Genomic DNA, 16,436 nt, shown 5'->3' with positions numbered 1-16,436 from the left:
CAATAATAATTTCTTTATCGTTTTTCAAATTTTCGTGAAACTCTTCCACGTTTAATTCCAGTGATTTAACTTCTTCTTCAAAGATATCTCTGGATGCTTTATTTTTTTCCTTCATCGGTTTCAAGATCTACTCTTCAACTATTTTTCTTTTCCTTTCAGCTCTAGTAGAAACGGCATTAAAATAGTATCACTAAGTACACGTTCAAGTGAACTAATAAAATAAGGCAATTTAACATTAACAGGAAGTTACGTTCAGTGATGAACTAATAAAATAAAGCAATTCAATATCAACAGGAAGTTACGTTCAGTGATGAACTAATAAAATAAAGCAATTCAATATCAACAGGAAGTTACGTTCAGTGATGAACTAATAAAATAAGGCAATTTAATATCAACAGGAAGTAATAATCTGTTATCACTAATATTACGTTCATTGATGAACTAATAAAATAAAAATACGCACGATTATTTGATCTCGGTCGGTGCCTCCAAAATAATTAAGACTGTAATACTTCTTTGGCGATATGAAGCACTTCCAATGATGGAACACAGCAATAACTTTTATTTAACACTCAAAAATGGCGACATACAAACAAAAAGAGAAAACATATTCTAACATTTAAAAATAATTTACATTCTTCGTGCGAGAGTCGCACGAATCACTCGAGTCTGGTTTCAAATATTGCCTTTCACAAATACCTTAATGTTCATCTAATTAAATTATTTATTTGAAACTACAAGATTTTAATAATATTTAAAACTCTTACAGAGGAGATATGAGATTTCACAGACGAAACCATTTCTATACCCATAGAAATTACAGTGTTTTTGCTACGATAGGGTTTTATCATGGATATGAGGTTTCGTTTTCATGCTAAGGGATAGTGCACATATAGGAAAAGTTAAACGAAACGCCTTTATAGGAGAAATATATTATGTATGAGTGTCGAATGTTGAGATGTCCTGTTTTGCATAAAATCGATGCCAAAGCAAAGCGAGTAAAATTTCTTTTTCTGGTATTGATATGCAGAAGTGGGATCAATGTATCAGATAAATCAATAACCTTTTTGTAGGTATTGAAAACGCATTTGAATAAAACCAACCAAGAAAACAAATGCTATCATTCCTTTAGTATAATCCAAAGTTTAAATTTAAAAGAATATAAAGCAATCTATTATTTTTTTTTTCATTTTACATGATTTTCCTCTGTTTGTATGTACCAGTCGCTATATGGTATAGACTTTACGATAAAAGTGGAAGATTTTACACCGATGAAGGACTCGATTGCAAACGTAAAGCAAGCTGAATCTGCTCTACGCATGAAAGTCTCTAAGCCCACACTGCACTGCATTTTAAAAGATGGTGAAAATATTCATCACTAGAAAATGAAACAGTACCTGTGACTGACCAAATATCATAATTATATTTTCCAACTGTCACATGGAATGGATTCAAAATGGGACAAAGTTGCTTGGAAGTTCGATGAAAAATTGAATTTATACGGTTCTGGCGGCTGTATTCATTTAGTACGGTTGCAAAAAAAAGACGCTCAGTTAGTCAGATAAAGGCGATATTTCATCTAATGGAGAATGGTTTTAGTCTTTAAACATGCAGTGAATTGTAAACTTAAAGAATGTTATATCTCGAGAAGATGAAAGATACCTGACACTTGAACTAAACCGCTGCTTTGGCGAAAATCAGTTTCGTATGAAGTAAGGCACTCATGGACGTAGATATTTCTATTTGGTTCATGATTTAATCTTAACCTTCTTTTGTTTTAAATAAACTTTTCTTACTGACTATTTTAGTTTAAAATGGTTCTTCGTTCCACTGAATTTGAAAATATACTTAATATCTGTAGTATACATGATACCAGCAAACACTTAATATTTGCTGTTAAGAATGAGTTTTTAATATTATGATTCAAAAAGACCGTTAGACGTCTTCTTTTTTCACCACGGTATTATTAATGATTTCTAAAGACCTCATCAGATTTCTAGTTTTCACGCAATTCATTCAGTTTTAATTAATATAAACAACTTAATGTGAATAATAAACCTCAGACTATTTTGAGTTGACAGTTGATTTCTATATCATTTAATTTTTAAAAAGGGATGGAAGAGAGAAAGAAAGAGAGGAAACTAAAATCTTATTCTGGTATTAGAATTGTTTTAAATTACTACACCCTTGCAAACGTTCAGAATGGTAAACAGTTGCATTGATTATAACATAAACGTTCTTTAAATAGTAAATTATTAAAGTAGAGTTAGATAGAGTATTAAAATAAAGTTAAATGAAAAATGAAAATAATGGTAGTGACCGCACTTGATATTTACATATATTATTAAAATTAAAGTAAATTAAAAGCTGCTGGTGATAATATTCCTACCTCAGAGAACGCTTACATAATTACTGCATGCGGTTCCTTACTACAGTAGAATTTAGAAACAGCCTTCTGGAAGTGTTACCATTGCGCGAAATATAAGATTTTTTATTTATATTCTACGCGCCTTCACGCATATTAAGGACTTCCGCATTTTTTTACTCACGTCCTTGTGGTGTAAATACTCAAAACATATAGATACTAAACTAGAAAATAGGTCGTTTATATCCTGACGAAGGCATTCATGATTTTAGGAGATCAAATAAACAATGTTAAAAATATAATTAATTTGACGCTCCGAAAAACCTGGTGGTATCTGCAGTCTCAGAGGATTGCCGCGAAGCAATGCTCTTTACTTTATCTTTCAAATTTAATCAATCTGTTATTATTTAATAATAAGGGTAATTTAAAAGAAATAAACTCATGTCTTAAAAATTGTCACTCATATATTCGTTATGAAGATCACTTATTTCAACATCATACGGAATTTTAGCTGGGCTTAAAGCTTTTCAACTCCGTCAATGAGAACAAGTTAAAATCAATAAAGTAATAAAACTCAGCAGTAGTTCTGGAAAATGTTTCTTAAAACAGTAAGCCATTCAGTAAACTGTTGCTGATATTGAAAAGCTGTTTTAATAAAAACATTCAGCAGTTATAAGAAATATTACTACATTTCCTCCATAATTAAAAGATTACATAAACGTGAAACCAATATTTTCTATTTTCATTTCACAAGATAATTTTTTTTCGCTTTTTCCTGCTTCATCTTCTTTCTTCCATTTATTAAAAATAGATGATTTTGACGTTAGAAATATCTTTATCCGTATTTTTGTAAGCTTTTAAAGCCTTACTTTATGCTAGATTACGCTATTATACCTTTTTAACCTATCTGCTGTGGTAAGTTTTGCTACTGCCTTAGATCAATTGTCAAACTATAGATCGTCGGTCAACTGTAGGCTTGATAAATTGCAATCGTTAGTTTAACTTTTCAATAATCTGTTTAATATTGCTATATCACTTTAGATAGAAGACCTATAAACTGACGACGAGGTTACCGGTGACCATTTACTTTTAACTTGATTCAATGTCTTTCGGTTTAGTCTTTGGATTAGCAAGCAGATATTATCAAACTACAGGTCACCCAATAACTGATTTGATGGACATCAGTGTGTCATTCGGTTAAATGCTATTTTAAAACCTAAATTCATGCACTAGCGCATACTTGAAATCATCAAGGTCGTTTATCATCGATGATTTCAGGTGTGGCTACCGATGTATAACGGCTTTGATTGTAAATTTATTTTTAAAAACGTACCTGACTTCTGTAATTTTAAACACATTTAATTTATAGCTATCATTTTTGCAAACATTATGTAACCAATAAAAGCCGTTCTAACGCTTACTTACTTGATAAAGAATTGGATGGTTTATTTACGTTTCTTAAATACTTTCTTAATTTTTAAAAATATTTTAAGCGAACAATTTTCTTAAAATCTCAGAATTTTTCAAGAGTTTGGGGAAGGAATTTATATTCTAGAAAAATAAATTTAGTGCTTAATAAGGAATTTCGGAGCTTTGAGACAGCAAAGATTTCATTAAAGCACAGTTATTAATGCAAAGACAACCTTTTCCAGTTGTACATTATGTAAGCTTTCCCTAGCACACAAAAAACAAGAGAAAGAGTGAAACGTTTAAAGGAGAAGTTCTCCCTTTAAGGAAAATCGTCCGCAGCAGCGGAGTGTGCTAAAAATAGCCGGTCCGGAGCGCGGGTTCTTTCGCTCTGGATGCAACGTTAAAAATAGAGCCGGGATCGATGGAGCTGCCGGGGCTCGCGCGTTCGACTAGGGCGATCTTTGACCTTTAACACGACTCGATTTGTTGCCATTAACATCTAGAGATGAGCTTTGAAATCAACGTTGCAAGAATTCCCACGTCCTTCTCATATGCAGTAGATTATCCAACATTTGGTTACCCACAAACGAATTTCATACCATGTATCTAAAATAAGTACATAATTAGCGAATTCATGCTGGAAATTAATAATAATAATGTACTGCAGTCTGAAAACTTCTGTATATACGCCAAAGAAGAGTTTGCAATTAAAAATACATAAAAAGTTTTGAAGTGCATTAAATTTTTCTAAAAACAAAATGAGCATACAAAATTCGCTTTTTGTCTCAGACGAAAGTAATATTCAGCTGTTTCCAAATTATAAGTAAATCCCGACTGACTGAATTATAAGTAAATCCTGACTGACTAAAATAATAATAATTAATAAAAATAATAATTTGAAAAAAGCTCATCTCATAAAGATTGTAAATTTGAAAACCATTTGTTTGTCTGCGCTTCTTTTTAGACTGTAAAATCATATAAAATATATCAAATTTTTATGAGAATGTACGACCTTTTAAATGAAATTAAAACAAAGAAACTTGTATACAAGAAATATTACAATCTATTGCATTATTACAAAACTTCATCACAATGGCTAAATTTTATGTTATTCATTTATTTAGTTATTTTTATTTTATTTTTAGCCCAAAAGGGACGTTAGTCCCGAATGGGATATTAGTTTCGAAATAGCATTTTGTGTTGAAGCTCTATAAATGGAATCACTTTTCAAATTGTTGGCACCAGATATAATCGCCCTATATTATATTTAAAGAAATTAAATAATGAAGAATCTGCATGAATGTATGTATGTTTCTCGCATTGTAAAAACACAACGGTACCTAGAGATATCAAATTTTGAATAACGTAGTCCTCCATTCGAATATGCACAGCTAGAAGCCTGAATTTGGAATTTGTTTTGTTACCTATTTTGTAAAAATTTTAAGGGACTGTTGATTAAAAACCTCAATGATTTCAAAGCGAGCAGTAGCAATACTGTACAGAAAACAACATTTTTACATCCATCGTGCGACTGTGCTTCGGAAATTCTAAAGATATGCTGTTTTTTTTTAATATTTTGTTATTTTGTCATTGAATAGAATTTTATGTCGTGTAGGTGCCAGGAACGTGATATTTAATAAACAAAGTAAATGCATAAAACGATAATAATAATAATAATAATTCTAAAGCTGTCTTAGTAAGAAAACTGAACATTGGTATGATGAACTGAAAAGAGACTGAAAAAAACAGAAAAATGTATGCCAATAACTTAATGTTGCATCGGGAATTCCAAACACTCATATGAGGTTTTTAATTTTTTCTAATTTTGCTGTTAACTTATATATATATAAATTGTATATATGTGTATTTTTTTTTAACCTTTAGTATCAAGCGAATAAAATTATGCTTGATACTAAAGCTTAAAAAAATGCTAGGAGAAGTGAGTGTAACAGCAGATCGGTAGACTGCGAGTTCAGTGAGAGCGTAAAAACATGTATAAGGTATTTTCTCCCTCTTTCAGCATGCCTTCGTGGTGTAATGGTTAGCACACTCGGCGCATATTCGAGAGGTCCAGGCTCGAGTCTTGGTGAGGGCATTGCTCATTTTTCTTGTCTCCTGCTTTCCAAAAAACCTAATGACTCTACAGTGGCGCCCGAACTAAAAAAGGTGATGAATGATGATTCTTCATCACCAGGATTTGGCGATTGGTCCCCAAATCACCAGTCGCCCTTTAAAAAGGGGAGTATATAAGGCATTGTCTCCCTCCTTTCAGCATGCCTTTGTGGTGGTTAGCAGACGCGGCGCGTATTCGAGAAGTCCAGTTCATTGCTCATTTTTTATGCTTCCAAAAAACCTTATGACCCTACACCTTAACAAACCTTTTTGTGCGACTTTTTAAATATGAAAAGCTTCAGGTTTAATTATTTATTGGTAGACGAATAGACGCTTCATATTTATTTATTTAATTCCAGACAGAGAAAATAGTTTGCAAATGATTTTTTACAGTATGTTAGAAATCTATTTTATTGTCGGCATTAATGATGTAAACTTGTTGCAATTTGTTATTAAGAAGGCTAGATAAAATCGTTCTGCATTTAAAAGCTTTCCCCGTCTTCCTGTAAGTGTTTTACAGATTTCACACAATTGAATACAATTATAATTTTCAATATCATTTGTTGCAAAGTAATGTCATAACTGACATTATATATTTTATTTATTATCTTTACATAATATTTTCTATACACATTGTATTTATTGCATACGATTTTATTTGTAGTCTAAACTATGTCCGAAGACTTTTGTGACATAATTTTCTAACTTAAGGGAGAATCGAGTCAACTTCCGATTATGTGAAGGTGGGATATGGATTATCGAGCCTTGCGTAAGAAAAAAATTATGTTTGTTTATTGCGAAACGACGGAAAATTGTTATCAGACCATCATCATAAAACAAAACTGTCTACGGAAAGTACAAAAAGAAAATTAAAATGAATGCAATAACGTCAATTGATGTCATAGTATTTGAGCGTTGTTTTTATCCACAACAGTGCCCATTATTATTGTATGAATATTAACATTATTAAAACATCAATTAAAAGTAAATTGTTTAGTCTTAAAAGTAAATCAAGTGAAGAGCCATTAGTTTTCTGTTTTACACTGATTCCTATCAAAATACGAAAAGTCAACAGCGTGTGCACCGTAAGTTGATGAAGAAATATATGTAAATGTAAGAAAGGGAGAGAAAAAGAGTGCGCATTCGAGAAAGAAACTTTGAATACTGATCGGATTTATGTCACAAGATGAATTTATTCTCCAGATGTTTAGAGATATAAATACATTTTTAATATAATTGTTTTCTTAATTATAAAATGAGTTATACGTGCTACGTGTGTTTTTGATAACTGCATTCAGATCAATTATGATTTTGAATTAACCGTGGACATCTTTCCCGATACCAGCTCGGATTAAGCGAGAGTTGATGTATATTAATTTAAAATTTAATACTTTATTTTTAGAAAAAAATGCTTAGTATGAAAAGAAGGCTAAGTAAACTTTACTTCGAAGAGAACTTGTTTTATATTTTCAGTTTAATCCAGAGTTGAAACGAATATACATTATTTTCTTGAATCTGAATCCAAGGCTTGGAAATTCTCTGGTCTCTTGAATCCACCATCTAAGAAGAATGGTGAAAAGAAAGCTTAGTATTAAAATTTTTCTGATAAAGAATGCCCTTTTAAAAATATTATACTTATTAAGAAGACCTAAATAAAATTTAGTAAATGGAAATTCGAGATTAAAACTTTGTAATCTCAAAGCTTATTTTTTCAATATAATTTTACAAAACTCTATGAGTAACAGTTCAATTGTTTTAGTGTTTCTCTTCTTAAATCAGAACAAATGTAGAGAGGGAAGGAATTATTTCAAATATTAACATAGATAAGCACCAAATATGAAACCTAAAATTTTTCACAAATTAAGAGTGGATCAACTTAATTGAAAGTGCGAATTCGCATTCTTTTTTAATGAACATTTCTATTTGAAGGCAATAAAATTATTTTTTCCAAAACTCTAAGCTAAATTATTTAACAGTTTTTTAAGTAAGGCTTCGAAAGATTCGAATGATTGAAGAAAGACTAGAAGACTGGAGTTTCCAATCTGGAATTTTTAGAGATTCGAAGGCTTCAAATAATCCATATTTAGTTAATGCATTCAAAATCTGTGACTGTATTTTACGAACTTAAAAGTGCTCTATCATTTTCGGAAAGCACTGTTATTTTATGTAACAGGTCATGGTAGTTTTCATTTAGTTGCCGAGGCAAGAAGAAGACTGGTTATATCAGCTAAGTTGAGAAATAGAGCGAAGGTTATTTATGTCTTAACACCTTCGTGTTCTTTACCATGACCGTTGACGACATCATTCTCTGTTTTTCTTATTCTATAGCCTGGAGTTCAGTTTGAAACATGGAAGTAAAAAGTAATTGTATGTATTTCTACTTCCATGGTTTGAAAGAAGGCTCTCTTCTGAAACGCTCAGATTCCTTTTCACCATGGATCAGACATTCGAATATTCATGCTTTTTACATCGTCTGAATATTTTAATCCTAGCCTGCAAAGCAGTTGAAAGTTTTTAACTGAAAACTTTGGAAAAGATTAATTTTATGGATATTCTGTAGAAAGGTCTATCAAAAGAAGAACACGATTATTGCTATTTGAATGAACAAGTTCAATACAGCGCTCTGTAATCGTTAAAATTAGCTGAACGCTAATTTTCGAGACGAGTCGAAAATTCTCTGAACTAATTTTCAACTCGTCTCGATAATTCTCGACATATAGCCTGCTAATATCCTGCTGCTCGTAGCATGATATAATGTTACGTGGTTCATTTGACTCCAGTTGTCTACCAGCTGAAAATTCAACAGTTATGGCTGTCGAATTTTGAACTGATACTTAATTTTTTTCTCCCTGAAAAATCGTGCTGAGAAAAAGAAATTTAATAGTAAAGTGTTTAAAAAAATTTTTTTTTTAATTTCGTTTGTATTCTGTTAAAAATATTAGTATAATTAAAAAAATATAGTGTGAAATTTGTTTTTCATGAAATGAAGCTTTCAAATTTTGTTTATTTAAAATCTTTTAATATTACAGTGTAAGATATTTTCTTCCTCATTCCCGAGTGCCTTCGAAGTATAATTGAAAAGCAGGTCTCGCTAGCAATCCAAAGGTTCGAAGTTCGAATCCCGGTGAGAGCACTGCACATTTTTCAAGTCTACTGGTTCAAAACAAAATGTTTAATGGTCTCCATAAGTTAAATTTATTTTTCTTCTCCGTATTATTAATTGATGGATTCAAAAGATTAGAGAATCTTAAGATTAAGGATTCATCTCATTTCCCTTTAAATAATATACATTCAATCTGAAAATAAAAGCCTAAAAAGGTAAGTTTTCACAATTCATGTCTAACTATCTCATGCGAATTAAAGATTAAAGCATTAAAGTTTTTTTTTTTAAATTTTTCTTTCCTGTAAAGAGTGCGAAACAAGATTTTTGCATTTGCCGTCATTTTTAATAGTTTCTGATACAGATTATTATTTATTTTGAGGAAACTAAGGTAATAATTTTCCGATTTTATTTTTTACTACTCAATAAAACTCAGATAAATTATTAACAATTTAATAATTACTAGCACTATAACAATTTTAAAGAATTTTCAGACGCCATTTTCCATATTTTAAAGTTTTTATACATGTAAAAGTTTTCAGGCTTTTTAATCCTAACTTTCCTTCGAGGTTTTAGCCTAACCAGATTCAATTCTCATTTGCTACGTGACGCGGGGAATATACTATTTTATTCCTTGTAATATAATATAGCATAAAAATAAGAAATAATGGTAATACAGGACCAAAAGTAAAAATAAAATGAAATATGAAAGCTTTCATATTTTATATTATGCTTAAACAGACTTTTTTTTCGTTTACAGATACATGCACGTTTCAGGAACATTTTGGCTAAAATATTTAAAAACATCATATCTTTAGAATTTCTGATAGAATTTCTCGTGCATTGGAGATAAAAGTGTTTTATTCACTACAGTGTTCTCACTGCTCGCTTTGAAATTATTTAGTTTTTTAACAAAAAATTTAATAAAGTTTTACAAAATATGAAATAGACAGTAAAACAAATTCAAAATTTGGACGTCCAGGGTCCAATATTTGGGTGGAGAACTAATTTGATGACTATAGATACCGCTGCGTTTTTCACAATGCAAGAAACATTCATTCATTCATGCAGATTCTTTAGTTTCTTCAAAGCGATAATATTTGGTGGCAACAATTTGAAAAGTGATACATCGCATTTAAATGATTCAACCCAAAATGACGTTTTGAGACTAATAGCCCTATTGGGTTGACGTTCTTTGGGCTAAATATTAATGTATTTCAAGTAGTTATTTAAAAGTTAATGTTTTGTATTCTGAGACAACCGTTTTACTGTTTTTTTATCAAATCAACGAGCATGGAACGTTGAATATTATCGACATCAAGTCGATTCTGGAACCCAGATAGTTAAGTTTACAATACCTTTACGAGTTTAAACTGAGAAATTCTGCACTAGTTGCATTTAAAAATGTCAATAAAACACTGGACGGAGGAACGGTTAATAAGAGATCCACTTCCAAATGGCTACAAAATTAAGCTACAAAATGAACTCCGCGGCTATCGTCCTTCTGTTATTGATGAGAGGGATTAAAGAATTTAATTATATCAGATTCGGGAAGAACTTTACGAGAGACCACCCAAACACCAGATGTTCACTTTTCTATTGCTTCATGGCAGTTGACATTAATAGAAAGGATAAGGAAGTTCAACAATTTGATGTCTCATGAACTCATTGATGAAAAAGACCACGAGCTTTGAAAGTAAATTTTTCTCTCTTAAGAAGTCAGGAAGATCGGTTGGTTATTTGAATTTGGCAGAGTATTTGACAGGTATCTGCCTAAGTGGGAGGATGCTTTTGAGGGAGATTTTCCAAAAGAATATGACTCCTATTCATGTTACACATGGGTAAAACTATGTAAACTAACCAAGCAGCCTGGGTTCGAATTCAGAACAAAATGCCAATATTCGGCAGTGGGGGGGGGGATCATTAGGGCCCAATCGGTCACTGGGGGGGGCAAAAAGTAAGAAAGAAAGGCTCCTGCAGCGAATCGTGACTGCGGATGAGAAATGTATATTTCACGATAAACCGCTAGTTTGAAGTAAAAAACATTTCAGAAAGTATTTTTTACATCAAAGATGTTGTTTGCTGTATGGTAGTCTTCTAGTGTGCTATCCCCTCCATGAGGTGAAAAGATACATAACAACTCGATACTGTGAAGATAAGAGGCAATTGCATAACAAAACTGTATCTTGAAAAACCAGTTGTTTTGAAAACACATGGTGTCGTACTGCTTTAGGATAACGCCTGACAGCGTATAGTTGTGTCCACCTTACAGCAAATCAGCAACTTGAGAAATGAAATTGTGCCTGCATTTGAGCCCCTTTTTTGTCCAAGAAATGCATTGTTACCAACGCATCAATTTAGCGAGCAGTGGAGGACTTCATTACTTCCAGAGAAGCTAATGTTGCAAACGTGTTGATATAAATGGCTTTGTCTCACAGTGACAACAATGCATTCCTGCTGCTATAGATTAATCAAGCGGGTTTATTTAGACAGATTTCTTTTATTCGCTTCTTTTTCAATCGTCCTTCAAATCGACCATTTCATTGCAAAAACCTAACACTAACTGAGTCCCAGGAAGAAGGAAAATATACAGACATCTACACAGTCGTTCACCAGAACTAATAAATTAAAATTTTGTTTTCATAAAACCCTCCCATATGCACTATTTAAAGGAATCAAATGATTCTGCACCATTTATGTAGCACATAGCGCTAGAACCATTTTTTAAGAATAGCGGCAAAGTTGCAATATTTCACAGAAACTAACTGGGCATACTGTAATTTACATCAGTTAGTAACATTTTTAGAAAATAAAATAATATAAAGCTTGTTTAATAAAAAATAAATTATTAAGAGGAGGTGTTCATTACTTTCAGATAGCTGAGTTTTTTTTCGGTCACATATTAATTATATTTGATCCATGTTACACTTTGTGAATGGTAAAATTCTGAGAATCAGCTGTGCCATGAGTCTGCATGAGGGGGGGGGGAAGTAAATTCAAAATCCTATATTCCACGCATTGGCTACATATGCTGAGTTGTATGATGATAAATGGTTGGTCGCGTAAAATAACGTAACGTGACGATCCAGACATTTCGGAGATTTTACTAACACCATTTCTAACGTGAAGAATTTCTAAGAGGACGATCAGAGATTTTTATCAGGTTTTTTTCTAAAAGCTCTGAATGTTGAAAGAGGAACGAACCGGCAGGGTAACTCATTCCGCAGCTGCTCGATAAGTGTCATGGCCTTGCAGTTCGTGAAGGTCACGTCTTGACCTCTTTTTTTTCGTAACTCTGCTGCCACCGATAATTTATTGCTAAAGCAACGAACATTAGCTTCGTTTCACTTCCACATTAATGTTCATGCACTTATCTATAATAAATGTAAAAAAACCTTTGGTGTATTTTTCGTTTTCCGGTAGAATGCTCAGGTAACCCCATTTAGTCAGAGAATTCGTCTATATATGTTACAGAATACCAATACAGAAATTAAGCAATGCAGTTTTTTTCAAACATTATTTGCTACACGTGTTTTATACCTATGCTTTTCCGCACGTTTTTTCACATTATTCATTGTCAGGTTCTTTTTTTCAGGAAAAAAGAAATGCTTGATTATTGCATTCATCATTTTTGCCACATTCGTTTTTGAATACGCTTTCTATGAAATTTCAAAAGTTCTGCTTTAAACTTTTAATTTTCATTCCAATCCTACGACAGGAATATTACGATTCTCAGTTATTAAAGAAAACTTAAATTTTCTTTAAAAAATTAAAATTTAACACTTTGAAAATTAAAATTTTTTATTAGTACCCCGAAAAAGATGTTATTCTTTTCACTCCGATTATTTTTAATATCATGTAAAAAACAGGATTAGTTGCCGCTTCAGTTGTGAGAAGTACAATAGCAAATCCCACAGGTAATCGGTCCAATGAAAAAAAGTGCACAGCTGCATCTTGACTCCTTTCATCCTTTTCAAGTCAAGCCGCGTCTTTCAAGTCAGCTGCATCTTGACTTGAAAAAACGCCTTTATTCAATAAATGTTAAAGTTTACCCTTGGCATTAATTTACGATATAATAAAATTTCAAAGAGTTTGACTTTTCTGCTGTTTGACACTCTTGTTTTGAGCATTTTAAATGTTTGATTTTTATGTTCCGTAAACTTGAATTTTCGGAAATTCGACCTTAAAATAACAGACCTATAGCGATTCTTTAGTTTAAAAGTGTTGTAGGTGTCCAGTTATTATCTGCATGCGAAAATCTGACTGCAGTATGTTTTAAACTTTGTTCGGTGTTTCATATTGTAGTTTTTTTAAAAAATGAATTCTTTATGGAAAATATTTGTAAGTGTAAAATTACAATCTGAAATTTTCAGGTTGCAGTTTTATTTTATTTTCTTAAACCTCAATGAACGTGTGTTCGTTTAGTTTATAATGTAAAATCCTTACATAGTAAAATAAAACCCCTAAACACGACCATGCATTGGAAAAAAAAAATGATGGATAAGAATACCGAAAGTATTTAGAAATGTGCGTTCGGCGAGTGCTGCTTTGAATGCTTGAAATTAAGATTTTTAACATCGACGTGCTCTCACGGTTAGCCGTTCAGAGAATATCACCATTTGAATGAAAAATGATGGATAAGAATACCGAAAGTATTTAGAAATGTGCGTTCGGCGAGTGCTGCTTTGAATGCTTGAAATTAAGATTTTTAACATCGACGTGCTCTCACGGTTAGCCGTTCAGAGAATATCACCATTTAATTAAAAATAAGATCTTAATTTATCTTTCAAATTTAATGTCTAGTATTGATTAACAAATTGAGCAGTTTAACAATAATAAAACAGCGTCTGTATAATTTATAACTTTATTTTATTTCATAACAATAATTTATATTTTTATGTTCTTAATGCTGTTGCAAAGTTTTTTACATATTAGAGTTCATTTGCTTAAATATTGGTTTTTTATGCATTTTTAATCTGTTGAGTGCTAGTGTATATCTTGTTTTGTTTGTTTATTTATTTATTTAATTTCTGCTGTATTTTATGGCGTTCACTTTCATTTATTGTGTATTTTATTTAGTCCTGAAATTGTGGCCACTTTCAGCATTTATATATGTCTAGTTCATTTATCATTTTATTATTTAGGAGTTTTTAATTCTTAGCCCAAACCATCACACCAGGTGCAGGGCTCCTATGCCCATATCGAAAGCAAGCAGACGACGTACGGTCTCCTCGGAGCCCCAGACACGTATACGGCCATCAGACTACTGTTCGCAGAACTCTCGTCTGAAAAGACATTATGCCACTATGTATCTAGCTTTGTCGTTCGGCGGACCAGAGTCGCCATCTCTATGCTACATTGCTGCGTCGTCGAGGTAACGGTCAGCATATTTCATAAGTGCACATCAGTTTAGCCACCTCGGGAGTGGTTTCTAGGATGGACCAATGGGCACCCAGTAATATTTCTGTCATGTCACATGACCTTTCGCTTGCTTTAAGATTTAAGCAAGATGGTTGAAAATATTTTGCCACATAATTTTATCTGTACAAAATAATTAAAGCATCATCGATTTATTCTGAAACTTTTCATTGCGAAATTCGATCAAATATAAGCAATTGTGAAGATTTCACTACCTGGTTGAAAGAATTTGAAATAAATACAAACACATGTTGGATACTCCGCAAAAATATCCATGTGACATATTACTTAATAAGTGGTAATTAATATGAAGAAAGAAATATGTGATAAACATCTGAGCCCAAAATGCTATCTTTATATAAAACTATGCATATGAGAAAAATATTTGCACCAATTACATATGTAAATAGAAGTCAGGAATTTTTATTGCAGGATATATGAAAAAGATGTTCTAATAACTAATGCAGAATTTTATTGAAAGTGAACTTTACTAATTTCTATTCGTATACATTTTGTTGCGTTAAATTTCACATTTAATAACTGCTCACTCTTACATGTACTGTCTAAACAAGAAATGCTCATCAAACTGAATGAATTTAGCTTATTCACAACGAATATATTTAATTTATTTACATATTAACTTTTACTGTTAATAATGAATATAATCAGATCATACACAATATGTATTCTGAATCTTACACTTTAAAATTCAAATGCAAGCACTGAAATAAGAAAACACTAAATTCATTGTAACACTTCCAGTCCCAAAAATTATGCACTTGAATTCTCTTAATCCACAGCTGTTAGTAAATGCATAATATTCCAGGCTAACTGTAGCTTGAATCATTTTCTCGATGTTAAAAAGCGATAATACGCGTGAACATCAATCCAAATATTAATGCGTGATAAAAATCGCGAAAGTGAAATGTCAGCGATTAATCAAACTCATAAAACGAAAGCACTACGAGATTTTCTGCTATTACACCATACATTTATAACTCCGAAAAAATACAAAGTAAAACGTAAACAGCATACGCCCACAGGCTCGAAGATTTAGCGTCACAAGAGCAGTAGAAGCTCATTGGTCAGTTTTCGAAACCCCTCCCTCAGTTGCTATGCTAATGTGCGCTTGTGAAATATGCTAACGGTCACCCTGTTGATATTCCAAGCTGCCGCAAACGTCAGCGCACCTTAGGAACTGATACTGGGCGTACTGCAAACATGTCCGTTTCCTAACTAATGGTCCATGATGTGGTCGTACGGTTTCGCAGGGCTAACCTCACAATATGTCTGTCCTCTCTGGTGTTAGTCGTGGGAGAGCGTTGAGATCCTTCATGCTGTTCTGTATGACCCTCAGCAACCCATTGATTACATATTCGCATGACAGTGGTTGGATGTTGACTAGTGCGACCATCGATATGACGGAACGATAATCTACACTTTCGATAGACAATGATCCTGCCTCTATCGAATTTTGAAACTTGCTGGTAAGCATTTCCTCTTCTTATTTGAGGAATAACACGATATTATGAGCAAACTTCAACCTTACAAATCACTTTCCAAATGAGAAATCCACTACACAACTTTTCTTTTATGCATTGTTTCAGATGTTGTTTCTCCCTCCTGCGTTGTTTAAATGCGCAGAAATACTAATCATTTGCATATCCCAACTTCTGCTTTCTTCAACAAACAATATTTTCATTAATAAAAGATGTTTCTGATACCATACATTGTGTACATGACGTAGAGTAACCGCTTTCCCGACGAGCAACAACGTGTTTTAATTATTATTTTTTATATTGCAGGATGTGCGGTAATGGATGTGAGAGGGCGCTGCCGGCGTCTGCTCTGCCGGACAAAGGACTCCTTCTGTATCGCGTTGGAATAGGGGTCTCAGTCCCCCCAAGGAAATACGCAAGGTAACCTTTTCCCCCCTTTTTCTGTTTTCTGTGGACAAACTATAACAGAGTAAAGGGGAAAATGTTTTTGAATGTATATTTCTTATATAAGGATCAATGCATTTTCTTAGAT

At 32.4% G+C, this 16,436-nt stretch overlaps 1 protein-coding gene across 1 annotated transcript in view; it reads left to right on the top strand.

The window, feature by feature from the left end:
- Nucleotides 1–16,436, top strand: part of LOC118181212 (glucose transporter type 1-like) — a 289,653-nt gene that overhangs the window by 29,987 nt on the left and 243,230 nt on the right. The window contains exon 3 of the mRNA XM_035350293.2: nt 16,211–16,324. The gene's annotated coding sequence lies outside the window, so the exon portion shown is untranslated. The remainder of the gene's footprint in view (nt 1–16,210; nt 16,325–16,436) is intronic.

Source organism: Stegodyphus dumicola, chromosome 7, assembly GCF_044657685.1.
Source record: "Stegodyphus dumicola isolate Sdum_Otavi_A_Nest chromosome 7, ASM4465768v1".
NCBI classification, from domain to species: Eukaryota; Metazoa; Arthropoda; class Arachnida; order Araneae; family Eresidae; genus Stegodyphus; species Stegodyphus dumicola.
Note: the sequence above shows the minus strand (reverse complement) of the source record. Positions and strands in the feature narration are given on the sequence as shown.